Source organism: Pinus tabuliformis, chromosome 1_2 (assembly GCF_031772625.1).
Source record: "Pinus tabuliformis cultivar Carrire ecotype Pingquan chromosome 1_2, CPIR1, whole genome shotgun sequence".
NCBI lineage: Eukaryota > Viridiplantae > Streptophyta > Pinopsida > Pinales > Pinaceae > Pinus > Pinus tabuliformis.
The window spans coordinates 222,918,133-222,932,203 of NC_142298.1; the positions used below are offsets into that span (position 1 = coordinate 222,918,133).

Sequence of the window (14,071 nt, forward strand, 5' to 3'; positions counted from 1 at the left end):
CACAAAGATCTCTGCACCAACAAAGTGACTTGAGGGTGAGTCATGATGTTTGTGTCTGAGGCCTATTGGGCATGGAATCACCCCAAGGCATGTTTTCGGGTTTAAAGCCCAAGTTTTGACTAAGTCCATTGTAAATACTCCATGATTTGTGGGTGCGGAGCGCGAAGTCATAATAGTGTCATAAGGTTCTCCACCCTTGTTTTTGTAATGTAATGTCAGTTTGAAAGATCTACCCATGGTCCATGGACCATGGAATTGTATAAATAGAGCGAGGCTCTAAGTGTAAAAAATAGTTAAAAAAAATTGATGGACTGATAATGAAGGAATGGAGGCATTGAGTTGAAGTGTAAGTCGTGTCTTTGGGTCGTAGAGTAGGAGAAAGCTCTATAGTTGAGTGGGTGGACCCTTGCAGTTGAGTGCACAGGGAAGTTTGAGTTTGTAACTGTTGGAAGCATTAATAAAGAGAAGTCTTACCATATTTCTGTGTATCTTTCCCCATTTTATGTATGATTGGGTATGAATTTCAAGTTTACTATTTATTTACTGCGCGAACTCATATGAATGTGTTGAAAAAGTAAATATAACATAAGGCAATCATTTATGCAAAGATAAATAACTGGTATAAGAAGATAAGTAAGAACTCGGGTGTGACTTAGGGAATTAGTATGGATCACTGCTCCAGCAACGTGGAAGCCCCATAACCCCTAGTTAGCGTTGCTCGAAGGCTAGGGAAGTGTGAGAAGTAACCTGCCCAGAGGGTGTAATAGTTGGACCTAATCAGCCCCTCAAACATCTCAAGGGTGCGGAAACATGGTTCCAACACCCCCCCATACTACTTCGAGTGAGACCTCAGTTCGTGCTCCATGGACTGTTGCCGAAAGGGCCAGTAGTATAGGGATTTGTTTGGCTAATTAACTATGAAATTGGGTCAGGCTCCAACAAGCCAACGTATGTACATGCACACAAATATGTATATAGACAAATTTAATAGTGAATCTCATCCAAACCTCATTAAAAAATTCAGACTCAAGCCAAACCTAATCATTGCCAAACCTGAACTTGAAGCTGAACATGTGAATTAGATGATTCCTATTAGTTATCAATAAATAAGGCTATTTAGGGCTGAGAGTTTATTTTTGAGTTTGTTTTATGATGTTGAATTTCTTTTATGAGAGATAATATCAATATGTCCTTATTTGCTATCCTGCCTGCACAACTGGTTTTGAAGTTGATGTCTTTGTTTAACTAATGGTTTTGCATGGAATTTTACAACCAATAAGATGATGGTTGATTCAAACCTAGAGAGGGAAATTGTTGCTTATAAGGTATGTCCAATGCAGGAAGTTCTATATTTTACATTGATCGCTTATATCTACATTTTTATGTCAGGCATGAGACTAGTGACTTGGTCATTGGAGTAATAAAGTATTGGTTGAGGATTTTAGATAAGTTCAACATAGGGTTGGGTTACGATATGCATATGATGTTGTGTCATCCAACAAGAGAATTAGGTGATGAAGCCCTCCCTCCAGAAGGATAAAATTCAAAGTAACAACACTTTCAATCCTTTTCAGAAAGGTTACAGAACAAAATAAATAGATTATGCATTAGTTTCATTTCACGTAATACAAGGTTGATGGGTATATACTACATAATAACATTTATATTCTTTCTTTTGGTCATAATACAATTGCTATGCATACTAGAGAACCAAAAAATGATGTTGCGGAAAGAAAATGGAATGGCATATGCCAGAGTTGCGGTATCCATCATTGATACTTAATATATGGTTGATCTTGTGTCAATTGTAGAGCCTTTTGGGGTTTTTCGTTTGAGGTGTTATTACTTGTATACATGTATGTTTGTATGTCATCAATAGGCCATAAGCAGAAAATAGAGAAATGCATTAACCTCAAAGTCACATACTCAAATTGGTAATGTTAAGTTGAAAGTAAGAGAGTTGGTTTCTACCTACTGGGTAGTCTTTACTAAGGAAATATATTATTCATTTGTTGTGATGTTAATTATTTTTAGAGAAAAAAAATGCATTTTAGACCCGAGGAACTAACTAGTTGCATATCCAATAGGAAGGCATGATTGAACATTATGGACTTATGTAAGAGAGAAAAAAGAGTTGGGCTTTGGTTAGAGATGGAACTAAACATCATTGAATATTATTCAATTCAATTTGAAACTCTTATTGTGGGAGCCTCTGGGATCATTCTGACCAACAACTCTGTTGTTAGTCAGTCCAAGGTTCATCCTGCTTGTGATGACCTGAGCAAGCAAAACAGTTTGAGTGGGACAGTAACTATGCCAAATGAAAATGGACACCATGCAAACTAAAATCATAATAAAGGTATTTTTTTGTTACTATTTTGGATGCACTTTGAAGGATTTTGTACTCTAGGTTAGCTTTTTTCTTAAGGAATTGTTGACATGAATTACATTATATTATTAATAACCCAATAATGAATCTTCCATGGAAGGAACATATGTAGGGATGGCCAAACTAATGGATATCTTCTAGGGTATCCTCAGAAATCTACAATTCTAGCATGGCTGGATTAGCCTCTACAATATATATAGGAATTTCAAACTCATCTTGTTGGGCCTAGACCTCCATTGCAAGGTTTTCATGGACTTCCAATGCCAAGTATTTAGCTTGGCTCTCCATATTATCAAATTTATCTTGGAAATACTTTCTCGCTACAACACATCAGACATCCTTGATTTGGTCTAGCTCAAAGGCCAAAATCAAGTGGCATGTCTAATTTGTCAAGATCTCAATCTCGAATAGACGAAGTTGAACATTCTAATATGCAGATAAAGTCTATGGTTTAACATTGAAAAATGTTTGTTTCCCACACAGAAAGTTCTCTTTAGGAAGGATAAGGATTCAAACTAGATTCTCAGGTAATAAACACTCAGGGATGGTAGTGTTTTGCAATATCAACTATGTTACTTCAAAGGGATATAATGAAATAGTTGGAGAAGATGTTTTAAACAAATCCAATTTTGAGAGTGATAGTGATTTAGGGGATGACCTTAAGTAGAAAGTTGGTGATATGATTGGTGTTTTTGAGAAAACCAGAAATAATTATGATAGATTGTCAAAGGGAAAAGGATTTCACAACAAGAAAGATGGGGAACATGAGTTTAGCACTGAAAATGAAGGCGTAAATGATGAGAATTTAAGATGGAATATTTTTCAGAAGTATTTACTGGGAAATGATGAATCATATAAAATAAAATATATGATTGACAACAGTAATTCCTTCCATGGAGTAGCATAGGATGATAAACAAAAGTATGCAGCCATTAGTAATGTCAATAATTTTGTTGGAGGAAATCTAGGCTCGTTAAACAAATAAATAAACATCCATGATTTGCTTGAGCCAACAATGGGCACTAAACATCACATCACAAGAGAAGATGCTAGTTTTAAATCAATATTTGAATTATAATCCATTGGTAACAAAGCTATGCTAGAAATCAAGAAGACTATATCAGATGAGAATTTGTTGCTCCCTTAGAGTGCAAATTCTACCATGTTTGAAGAATATGTTTCTCTCACTTATGAGAGAGATAAATTATCCTTTCACAAGAGCACAACAATGGATGACTCAATTATTATGTTTAAAAAACATATTAAAATGGAATTAGCTAATATAGATTCACAATGGGGTGCAATGGTTGATGGAAAGCACACAATTACTAGGCATAGTGATCAACTGCATAGGGAAAAATATAATGGGCAGTGTTTAGTTGATGAATCTTCCATTGCCCCAACCAGATATACATTCCATGAACATGCCAATATAGAATGGACGACTAACATAAATATGGACTATGGGGATTCACCAATTGATAATTTCAAACATCCTTCCTATAATGTACCAAAAACAAATATGAAAAGTTTGTTCTGTAAGAACCAGCTAAATTGTGTATGATTTCGGAGAGAAACTCTGAAAGGGACTCCATAAATCAAGCATGGAATCCTATGATAGATAATGATACCCAACTTTTAGTCAACAATGTTGATAAAATGTATCTTGATGAAGATTGTAATGGTTAGGTGAATGAACAAGATCTCAGCCAAGGAAACAAAATGATAAATTGTCAAGGAACTACCAAGAACAAAAATGTAATGCAATGATGGGATGTTGAAAGAAATAAAATACGTCCCAGCCAAGTAAGGAGTTGAAATGGCTGCAAGGAGTTGAAAATTAGAAAATTCAACCCCATTGGCTAAATCACAGTTGTGTGCCAAAGAATTACGTTCATTTAAAACAATTTTACCAAAGACTAAAATGTAGGAATTTACAAGGTAAGTTCCTTAGATAGAACACCAAAGGACACCACTCACAAACTAATCAAAGAATAGTACACTATTATTCTTGAAGTGGTTAAAACCATCAAAGACAGAAATAGTCGACGACCTGGGCCAACACAGCTACTTCAGGAAATTTATTAATGTAAAAGAAAGAAAATTTACATAAGCTTCTCTCATGAATGATCACCTAACAAATGACCCTTCATGCTCTTCAAATATATATCATGGACCAATCGGGTGTTAAGCCACGGATTAAGTGTCGGTAATACCAAGGAGATAATTAACCATTAGATAACTTCTTGTCTAGAACATATTGTCACCGTCAGATTTTAAGTTAAAAAATATGCATACTAAAGAAATAAACTTTACCTAACTATACACTAGACCAAGTTGTACTTAATTATCTCCTATGTGTTGTAATATCCTAACATCCCCCATTAAGAACAACTTAGGATAATATTGAAGGTGTTAGAGTCGGTCTGGTCATCCCACCATCAGAGATCAAAACTCTTTTTGTGTTTCATTCTTAGGTGTCCCATCTTGCTGGATCAATTGCATTCTGCTAGGGGCATGCCATAAATCTGACGGAAGGGCTTTTTTCATTCATCCCCCTCATGCTTTGCATTGCTGGCTCAGGTCTGCTCATCAAAATCAAGTCTTAAAAGTCATTTGCAGTCCTGTTTCAGTTTCTAGGTCATAACAGTCATTTTAGTCATTAGGTCTAGGGTTAGTCAATTAGGTCTTCAACAAGGTCTAATAAAGCCAGAAGGCCAAAGGGAGGTTCTTAACAAGTATTTATTTCAAAGATTTTTATCGTCATATGGATGGATTATGACTTTTCTTCAAAACTCTATTTTGAAGACAAGTTGACATTTCGTTTCTTCTATAATAATTTTCCAAAATTTTCAGTTCTTGAAATATTTAGGTGCAACCCTGGTCTCCTTTGACAAATTCCATGACAACTATCCCTACAAAAAATTACCAAGAAATTCACCATTCAAACCAAAAACAAGGAGGAAACAAAAAAAAATGGAATTGTATTAATTGTGCAAAAGTGCCAATTTCAAAACATTACAAAAATGGGTTTTGAAGAACCAAAAATCAAATCAATGTCTTTATAAAGGTTTTGCCATGATGAAGGAGAGCTCTGCGCCCGGCGATTTCTCTGAAACAATACGCGAACCTAGGGTATCGAATGGCAGCCTCAGGCTTAACCAGAAACTTCCGTGTCCTGGGCAAGAAGGACCTGTTTCGAGCAACAGCAGATCTAGAAGGATGCCTGATGCATGTTTTCGCATGGCTGATCAAAGATTTCAGACAGATATTGATAGATCTGAAGTGCTGGTTGCAGATCGATGGGGGAAACATATTGCTGCGGCAGAGACATAGCATACTGGACGGCGGCGTGGCCTACGGGAGGGCCAAAGATGCGGAGATCGGGGTTTACGCTATCGCACATCCCGTCTTCAACGATTTTAACGAGCGCGACGCGATCAGCAAGGTAAGCAATAAGATGAGGGTTTTTTTAGACAGGTTTCAGGGTCTCCATAATCATAAGTCCTTGATGGATATTGAGGGCGTAAGTGGAAAAGCAAGGGCAGAGATAGCCAGAACAACGCAGATAGGAGGCACCAAACCCTCTTATTCAATGGCAAGGCATGAAAACTCCCGAATCACTATAGATCTGCCAGATCTGAAGCTCAGTCATATAGATCGGGGCATGAACAGGGCCGATCTGTCAGTTCTGACTCAAATATTTATCAGATCTGTAGAAGGTAGACATCACTGTATACAGATCAGGGAAGGGATGGATGTCTTAGGGTTAAAAAAGGAGATCCAAATCAAAATGGGAATTCCAGTAACAGTCCAAAATCTCATATACTCCAGACTTTGCATGCAGGATCATCATACACTCCAGCACTATGGAGTTGCAAATGATTCAACCATCATACTCAACCTGAGGCTACGAGGCGGCTGTAAGGGAACCAACTCTAAAACTACAGGAACCTTCCGCGACGCAGTCAAAGGAAAGGAACCACTGAATCACAGAACAACACCCACCTCCGAGCCACCAGGTCCCTACATCGTGGAACAGAAGCAAGAATCACCTTTACTTACTGTAACATTGCCGGAGGTATCAGATCTATACTCAAATCTAATGCAAAATGTCGTTATATGCAGATTTAATGGTTACTGGCCCAAAGCTGATGCACTGCATCAGTGGGTATTTACATCATGGTCAACCAAATGTGAAATATACCTATGCCCTAAGGGTTTCTTCATAGTCAGATTTAACACAGAACTTGAACGAGACAGCATCATTAACCAGGGGCCTTGGTTTTGGGGAAGTGTTGGCCTCTTCATCACCCCCTGGTTCCCGGACTTTGATGCCAACAACATGATTGTTTCGACAACACCAGTTTGGGTAAGGTTGCATAACCTCCCACTTCATTTTTGGCACCGCAAAGCATTAACAGCCATTGGGAACTCTTTAGGAAAACATCTTAAAATAGATGAAGACAGAGCTATGCGGGGAATATTCACATATGCTAGAATATGTGTAGAGGTGGACCTAAGTCAAGGATTGCCAGACCACATCACATTGAATTTCAATAATTCACTGTGGACGCAAAATCTTGACTACGAGAACACAGCATTCAGATGCCGTAGATGTCTGCAGACAGGGCACCTGCAATACGCATGTCCATTGACTAGTAAGGAGACAAAAGGGAACAAGAAACAACAGAAAAAACCAAAAGGTTGGCAGCATACGGAACCACTGGAGGAGGAAGCACTGAACACAGAACCAACAGATGCAAAAATGGTGCAGGGGGAAGAACCTAACGAAGGCACAGAGAAACCCAATCTGGAGACACACAGCTCGGTACAGCAGCAAAATTTACAACTGGAAATAAGCGGAGTCAAAAGAGCCCATAGCCCAGAAGGATCGGACTCAGATAAAGATCAACCAGCGCACTCAGAGGAAAACCAACTTGCTGTTTTTGATCCTACTATCAACACTGGAGTTTGGCGTAAAGTAGAAAAGAAAAAAGGCAGGAAATAGGCCTGCTAACATTTACTATTTGTCTTGTCTTCCTGTCATCTCAGGAACTGTTTTTTGCCATTTTGAGCTTTTATTTTTGTCCGCTGCCTGATATTACAGGTTCAGCCATTTGCATATGCTATAAGCATCTACAAAATGTAATTTTATCAACATGAATAAAATTACGATTTTTTCCTAGGGGAAAAAAAAAAAGGTTTTGCCATGAAGATCAATGTCATTCTGCATGCCAAGGCCAAAGAGAAGCATTTCAAAGTGAATTGGGTGAGCAAGTACGTGTTTTGGGGCAAAATTGCTTGCAGCTAGCCGGCGCGGCGCACAGAACAGGTGGCACGACGCACTAGGAGAAACTGCCCAGTGTTATTCTGAACGGGCACGGCTTATTGGGAGCGCGCGGCGCACTAGGCTAAAAATCCTGATTTCTCTCAAAAACTCCCTCAAATTTCCAAAATCACTCAACTCTTCTACTGTGCAAGTAATTTAATCCCTCTTCCTTGCTAGTGAAGGAGTTTTTCATGCAATTTATGGTGGTTGATGGATGGTGAATGCAAAAAACAAAATCGTAAACCCTACCATGTTAAAATATTCATGTGAAAAGTGTTGTTTAGGGTTTCAAATTTTTTTTGCCACCAATATTACTCTTTTCCATCAATTTCTTTTCTCCTTGATTCCATTTTTTCCCTTGATGTCATTGTTCCCTATCCCCTAAAATTACTAAACCTCTATCCCAAATTCCCTTTCCCAAACTTCTAAATGTAAAACTCCAAACCCTAACCCAACCATACCCTATTACTCTCTCTTTCCCATACCATTTGCAAAATTCCTAAGTCCCCAAACCTCACACTCCTAAAACACAATCAAGTGACTGTCCTCACATTGCAGACTTCACTTGATTGAACCATATCCTTACCCTCACTCCATTATACCTACTGTTCCATATTCCTCACAGCCCCTCATATCCCTTTGGCATGTTTGGCACTTGGAGACAAAGAAATCAAGCCTTCATTTCTCATTCTCAACAAACCAAACATACACTTGGCATGGACTTTCAACACCATGGAGGCGGGCACCGATACATTATATGACCAAGACAGTGACTTTACAATTGAAACTGCATGCACCAGGAGGGCACTAAAATGCCATAAAAGGGAGGATAGACTCCGTATCTTGGCCGAAGCCTCTTTGTCTAAGAATTATGCTTGATGAGGCACCTTCAGTCGAAATTTCAAGAAATTTGGAGCAATTTTTGCATTTTGAATTTTTTTGCACTAAAAAACAGGGTTTTCCTCCCTATGCACCGCGCCACCTGGTGCGCGCTTTTGCTAGGGAGCTCCAAACTGCAAAAAGTTTACATTTTTGGATTTTTCATGAAAAATCATGACTACTGGTGCATGGCCAAGAAGTTTTGGAAAGTTTTGAGTCCCCAGGAGGTCAAAAACACTCAAAAAATGACCTCAATGCCCCTATTTTGACACACAGAAAGCAGTCTTGGGAGATTGACGTTTTGGAGGGGAAAATGGACACCAAATTCAGAAATTCCTCTTCGGATGGAAAGTAGAGAGGTAGGCCTTTCTAGTAAGCACATTTGGGCTCAATTTGGACTTCAAGAAGAGCCTCAAAATCAGCTTCAAAGTGGCCAACGCATACAGATTTTGGCGCAGCGCATAGAGAATTTTGGCTTGTTTTTCACTATTCAGCTCAGCAATTCGCCTAGTTTTGACCAGTTTTGCTTCTAGAAGTTATTCTTGACTTTTCATGATGTAATTTGACAACCATGATGTAATGTTGGCACATTTTTACTTGTTATAGAAGATTCATTCACCAAAAGGTGAAATGTGAGTGAATGAATCAGTTTCCTAGCATATAAGGGTAAGATGTTTGACTACCTAGTTTTCAGTTCCTTGTTTAGAATTGGTTCAAACAACTCCTAGAATGATGAGCTCAACCCCTAGAGGCAAGGGAATGGGTTGGGCTAGTCTATATCATGTAATTCCTAAGTCATTTTCAGGGTTGGACACTTGGGATTGCTTTGGCATATCATTGTACATTCTATCTCTGCATTTTTGGCTCAGGAAAGACCAGGGTTTTGCAGCACTGTTTGGGATCCATGTGGCTTTATGTTTTGATGGCGTTATTCTCTAAGTAATTGTAAGTTCATTAGTGTTATATGTATCATTTTCCTATCTCTTCTTCTGAATTTTAACAAATGAGTGATTAAGGTAAAATCCATTATTATGCTCTGCCTTTGAATTTGTTTAAATTTCTATGTTTTCATTAGTTTAAGGAGAATTCTTGAGACTCTCTTGCTCTCCTTAGCTCCTCACCAGTTTGATCTATCCATTCACTCACTTTAAAGCATCAAAACGATTTCCTTCCTTGCCCTAATCAGAACTCTGCAGAAACTGTGCCTCATCCCCGAGCCCAAATTTGCCTTTCCCATTTTTTCAACAAAACTCACAAAAACCAAATCAAATCCCTGCACTTAATACCTAGCCTAAAATTAGTTGCAAAATCAGTCATCTCAAGCCCCATCTGATTATCTTTCGCTGAGGTTGACCCGGAGAGAGCCCTCTCCTGTCCTCGTAGGGCTAGCTACGAGGCTGAGCGTGGTTTGATGTGGACCTAGAACCTTGTCTTTTGAGCCTGAGGCAAATCTAGGCTCTAACATAGTGGCGACTCCACTCGGGACGGAAAAATGGGTTGCTTGTTAGTGTTATTTGTTTTACAAGCTACATACAGAGCCTGAAATTATGCTAGGTAGCCTTTGAAACGCTTTTGCTTTGCATTAGCGCAAGTAGATAAACGCTGCTTCAGTCAATCTCCGGTCTAGCTTGTAAATGTGACATCTAACTTGTTAATTGCCCCAGTACATGTATCAAGTTCAGATCTGATTGTTGATGGTGAAAAACGATCAGACACTGGCAAGGATGAAATCATTTACCTGGTGACTCTAAATTAGTTTTGAGATCAGATCCAAAGACTCCACTGGAGGATGAACCTGACAAGCAAAAACATGAAAGGAAAATATGGACAGATCAGGTATTGAAGTTGGAATTTCATCCAAGACATTTTTTTCTTTGTTATAAATTATTTCTTCTCATTTCCCGAGAATGTCAAGAAGGCTTTGCAAATTATACTATGTTTGAGAAGAGATCCTCGGCCTGCATTTGATTCCTTCCCTTTGAAGATTGTAAATACCAAATATTTGCATGCCTTTGAGCTTGATCAAGACCCTTGTTCTGAATCTTGTGATGACCATCTTCAAATTGATGAGCCCCAAGAGACCAAGACTGATTCTATACCTTCTGTACATACCCCTGTACCTTCTAAAATTCCAGATCAGTATAAACCTCTTGTTTTACCTTCTGTTCTTCATGCTTTCCCCAAAAACTATGATCTATACTTGCTGAGGTTTGATGGTGAAAGTAAGAATGTCAACGCTGAGCAACATGTGCAGAATTTTGAGTCTTTTCTAGACCTTTTTGAGGTTGATGAAGAAGATGTCACTATTAGGCTTTTTGCTCTTTTGTTGCAAGGAAAAGTTAAGAGTTGGTTCAAAACCCTGCCTAATGCAAGCATCTCAGATTTCCAGCAGTTCGTCAAAGTTTTTCTCGATAGGTGGATGTTCAGACAGAACCTTTTCCTTATTTTAGAAGAGTATAGCCAGCTGAAAAGACTGCCAGGGGAGACAGTACAACAATTTTCTGCCAGATTTAACCAAGTTTATTATTCGATGCTAGTTGATATAAGGCCTCCTCCTAGATCTGCTCTCTTACACTATCCGGGTGCCTTTGATCTAGAAATGGAGTTTCAGCTGAGAGAAAGGAATGTCGCAACAATTGAAGAGATACAGAACAATGCAGTAAATGTAGAGGCCCATCTGCTGATCCAAGGGGCAAGGTTGAAAGAAGAAGAAATAAAAAATGTAGATCCGTAGAAATCAACATCTCTAGAGGTAAAGATTGACATTTTGGTAAGTGCAGTGGAAGAGATGATGCAAAAGATCACAACAAGGAATGATTATAATGTTCAAGCCCATGGCTCACTGATTGAAGAAGAACAAATGGCTGCTCCAAAACATTTTGTTTCTTATCCCAGTTCTCATAATGATTGTTTTGTAGATCATCTTGGAGGAGAGAGATCAGTTGATATGGCATGTATGCTTGATGATGTGTTTTATACTGACGATTTGCCTCAGTTTGATCAGTATGACGATGATTATGTCCTCCAAACAGAAGCTAATCTTGCAGACAAATCAATAGCTAGTTTATGGGAAGAGGAAGTTTGTTTTTAGCAGCTCGAATACAATAATCAACCAATGAAAACCAACTATGACAATGATGAGGAAAGTGCAGCAAATTTTGAAGAAAGTGAAGGATCTTTGCCATTTTGTTTCAATTCATGTCAGTTCATCAGAGACAATTTCCATGCAATCAAAAATCAGCTATCGACAAGTCTTGATCTGGATCATCTTGAGGGCAATGAAAACCTTGTTCGAGACTTCTCATACCCAGATTTGCAACCCCTGAATGCCATTAAATGTCAAGTTGCAAATGAAGACTTGGAAGCTGGAACATATGCTCAGATGATGCAAGATGATTCCATACCATTTTGTTTCAAATTATTTCAGTTTTTGAAGGGAAAATTACATAGTACATCTTCTGTAAAGAATGAGCAGCATGTAGGCAATCATGCAATCACATTGGAACCAATAGAAAATGGGTTGCAGCAGTCTTTTCAAGTTTTTCATGATCCAATAGATGATGTTTTGGATGAGGCTTGTAGTCAAAGTCTTTCTCCATTAACTACATGTGAACTTGAAACATGTACTGATATAAACTTGACCCAGCAGCTGGTTTCTTTGTCATTTTCAGCAGGGGTCTCGTCACAAAGCTCAGATCAAAGTTTGCATTCATGGTATGAAGAGAAGAGAAGTAATCCATTGGATGAGCTAAGTCCCAATGTGCATGAATTTCAAGATGCTTATGCAGCTTTTTTGGAGGCAGATAAAAAATCCATAGCATTCAATAGATCTGTTTCCAAGTTGTCATGGGAGTTTCCTTTCAGTAGTTCTCTCTTGTTGTTCATAAGTGAGCACTTGCGGAGAATTCAAACAACAGACAGAATACTTACATGGTTGCATTAGTTGTTTCATTTCACTTGATCAGGTGATGAATGAAATTGTTAAAGTAGGTTTTGATGAATAATCTCCACTTTGAGCATCATTTCAGTTTGTCAATTGTGTTTAAGTATCGAGTCAGTTTTTAGTTGAGTCATGAGTCATTTGTGAGTCAGTTTTTAGTCTTGTTGTAAAATTAGCTTGTTTTTCAGTCATGCATTTTAGCTTGAGTTTTGACTCCATTGCCCAGTGGACGAAGGCACTGTCTAGCTCTTCCAGAGATCTGCCATTCTTGGCACCTCCATGGAGCTACCATCCCCATTGGAGCCAATGTTAGAGTCGGTCTGGTCATCCCTCTGTTAGAGATCAAAACTCTTTTTGCATTTCCTTTTTAGGTGTCCCATCTTGCTGAATCAGTTGCATTCTGCTAGGAGCATGCCATAAATCTGACGGAAGGGTTTTTGTCATTCATCCCCCTCATGCTTTGCATTGCTGGCTCAGGTTTGTTCATCAAAATCAAGTCTTAAAAGTCATTTGCAGTCCCGTTTCAGTTTCTAGGTCATAACAGTCATTTTAGTCATTAGGTCTAGGGTTAGTCAATTAGGCCTTTAACAGGGTCTAATAAAGCCAGCAGGCTAGAGGGAGGTTCTTAATAATTTGTTATTTCAAATATTTTTATCTCCATATAGATGGATTATGACTTTTCTTCAAAACTATGTTTTGAAGACAAGTCGTCATTTAGTTTTTTTTGTAATAATTTTCCAAAATTTTCAGTTCTTGAAATCTTCAGGTGCAGCCCTAGTTTCCTTTGCCAAATTCCATTACAACTATCCCTGCAAAAAATTACCAAGAAATTCATCATTCAAACCAAAAACAAGGAGGAAACAGAAAAAAAAAAAAAAAAAAAAAACAGATTTGTATTAATTGTGCAAAAGTGCCAATTTCAAAACATTACAAAAATGGGTTTTGAAGAACCAAAAATCAAATCAATGTCTTTATAAAGGTTTTTCCATGAAGATCAATGTCATTCTGCATGCCAAGGTCAAAGAGAAGCATTTCAAAGTGAATTGGATGAGAAAGTGTGTGTTTTGGGGCGAAATTGCTTGCAGCTAGCTAGCGTGGCACACAGAACAGGTGTCACGGCGCACTGGGAGAAACTGCCAAGTGTTATTCTGAACGAGTGCGACGCACTGGGAGCACGTGGCACACTGGGCTAAAAAGCCTGATTTCTCTCAAAAACTCCCTCAAATTGCAAAAATCACTCAACTCTTCTAGTGTGCAAGTAATTTAAGCCCTCTTCCTTGCTAGTGAAGGAGTTTTTCATGCAATTTATTGTGGTTGATGGATGGTGAATGCCAAAACAAAATCTCAAACCCTACCATGTTAAAATCTTCATGTGAAAAGTGTTGTTTAGGGTTTCAAAAATTGTTTGCCACCAAGCTTACTCTTTTCCATAACTTTCTTTTCTCCTTGATTCCATTTTTCCCTTGATGTCATTGTTCCCTATCCCCTAAAATTACTAAACCTCTATCCCAAATTTCATTTCCCAAATTTC

General features: G+C 38.4%; 1 pseudogene; it reads left to right on the top strand.

Annotated features, from left to right (window-relative positions):
- The first annotated feature begins 3,404 nt into the window (after positions 1-3,404).
- Positions 3,405-4,170, top strand: LOC149205217 (uncharacterized; annotated as a pseudogene).
- Positions 4,171-14,071: the final 9,901 nt, after the last annotated feature.